Genomic DNA, 2505 nt, shown 5'->3' with positions numbered 1-2505 from the left:
ACTCAGAATCTTTTTTTCAGGATCCCAGGCATTTGCTGGGTAGTGAAATTCCTACTGTTAATCACCAGTAGACTATAAGCTCAAGAGAACGTACAACTAGTTTGTGTAAAGGGTTAAAATCTTTTCTGCAATATCGTACCAGGAGTTGCAAGCCCCAAGGGTAAAGGACAGCGTCTGTGTGTGTGTGCATCTATGCACACTAAACCCAAAGCCTTAGAATAGGTTTCCCTGGATTCTATTAAGTGTCCTTTTCTCCTTGTTAAACTAGAACCCACACAGTGTACTTTCCCAGACTTTTTCACTCAGGTCATCTACTTCTGAGAACAATTAATTAGCCTTGCACCACCTTACTTTCCTGTTTCTTGTTCCATTTTCCCTCCCTTCATAACTAACCGAAGTGGCTATATCCTCTGTAAGTGCCAAACGAGAGAAACAGTCTCACTTTTATCACACCCTCTGTCTAACAGTGTATATAAGGGATTTTTCTTTGTTGTTCCACTTGGCTAGAATTTATTTGACAAGCCTCTGATATTTGTTTAATTTAGTGTCTGGTACATGTTAGGAGTAGGTACTAAATGTGCATCTGTTGGAATGGAATATTACTCAGCCATCAGTAAGGACGAATACTTACCATCTACATCGACATGGATGGAACTGGAGGGGATTATGCTGAGTGAAATAAGTCAGCTGGAGAAAGTCAATTATCATATGGTCTCATCCATGTGGCATATAAGAAATATTGAAAGGGATCATAAGGGAAGGGGAGGAGACTGAGTGGGGAAAAATTAGAGAGGAAGACAAGCCATAAGAGACTCCTAATTTTGGGAAACAAAGAAAGAGTTGCAGAAGGGGAGGTGGGTGGGGTGATAGGGTAACTGGGTGATGGGTATTAAGGAGGACACATGGTGGGATGAGCACTTAATGTTATACTATATGTTGGCAAATTGAATTTAAATAAAATTTTTAAAAAATTTTAAAATAAATGTGTATGTTGGATGAATAAACATACTATTTTTTGTAAAAAGTTAGTCTTGGGTAAAGAAGTGAAGATGTAGGTAAATAAGCCTTAGATCTGAATTTAATACGACCTAGATTCTTGGCCAAAGAAAATCTTAGAGCCCATCGAATGGGGTTAAGTCTTACAGAAACATACTAGAAAGACAGCAAAACAGCCTAGAAAGGATTCTAGGATAGCTCTGTGCTTGCATTGTAGTTATTCTATGTGTTGTTTATTGCCCTTCCATTATCTGACTATTCAGTAAAATGTTATTAATGGTTACAATTTGGTCTCAGAGACATAGAAAATTAGAGAAGTGCTGTGCTCATCTGTCAGAAAAGTAATGCAGAGAACAGTTTTCTGGTCCCTGAATAGTGTTCCCTATTCTTATAGCAGAGAAGAGTGAAGGAGGGTAGCAGAGGGCAGCTGCATGTGGAGGAAGGGGAGGAGGAGGAAAGGGAGGAAGAGGATGAGAGAATGAGCACACAAAAGTTTTCTTGTACCATCATAATCAGCATATGAAAAAGAATTATGATCTTATATTGTGGCTACATGTACATGAGGTCTGGGATATTGGGGCTCATATATTTTCTATTTCTACAACTACCAGGAGTTTCCTTCAGCGAAAAGATTATGCCATTTTTATCTTGGTACCCCCAAGCACATTTATATGGAGGCAACATGGATTGGCACTTACCCCAAATCATTCATTCATTCACTCACTCAGTCATACATTTGATATGTGTTTATTAAACATTTAACATGTGAGATGCTAACAAAACTGGCAAATATGATAAGGACATATATGATATCATATCAAATATGATATAGAGGTGTAGGAAAGGTGTTCATTCTCTAAGAATGGGGAGTATTTGTGTTCTCTTTATTAGCACAGATACTAAAATCAAAACAATATAGAGAAGATTAGCATGGCCCCTGTGCAAGGATGACACACAAATTCATGAAGTGTTCCATATTTTTGTGAGATATATAGGCTTCTATTTATGGAATGAGTATATCACAAGAATAAAAAGCGCAATGTAGGGAATACAGTCAATGGTATTATAATAACATTGATTAGTGACAAATGGTAGCTACACGTGTGGTGAGCATAGCATAACATAGAAGTATAGAGATGTTGAATTACTATGTGGTACACCTGAAGCTAATGTAACATTGTGTGTCAACTGTACTAAAATAAAAACTTGGAAAAAAAAAGAATGGGGAATAATGGGGGAATGGCTGATGGGAGGGGACATTTCTAGGCTTAAGCACGACATTCCTGGGGCTTCCATGCAGCCAGTCTCTTTTTTCAGAGAACAGAAGGATGCATGCCTTGGGGTGGGCCAGAGAAGGTCTTGTTAGGGCATTGCTAGGGCCTTTCAAGGTCATACACTGGAACCTAGAAGACCAGAGCTGGGTATGGAAAGCCTAAAAAGTGTAGAAAAGTTTTGAGGGATCAGTCTGGGAAACAGTTACTCTTCAGTGCAGAAACTCAAACCAGAAAA

General features: G+C 38.6%; 1 non-coding gene across 1 annotated transcript; it reads left to right on the top strand.

The window, feature by feature from the left end:
• Positions 1-1871: 1871 nt before the first annotated feature.
• Positions 1872-1978, top strand: LOC121474284. Its single transcript, XR_005983306.1, has one exon. It is a non-coding gene; the product is annotated as a U6 spliceosomal RNA (small nuclear RNA).
• The last annotated feature ends 527 nt before the right edge of the window (positions 1979-2505 follow it).

Source organism: Vulpes lagopus, chromosome 12, assembly GCF_018345385.1.
Source record: "Vulpes lagopus strain Blue_001 chromosome 12, ASM1834538v1, whole genome shotgun sequence".
NCBI classification, from domain to species: Eukaryota; Metazoa; Chordata; class Mammalia; order Carnivora; family Canidae; genus Vulpes; species Vulpes lagopus.
Note: the sequence above shows the minus strand (reverse complement) of the source record. Positions and strands in the feature narration are given on the sequence as shown.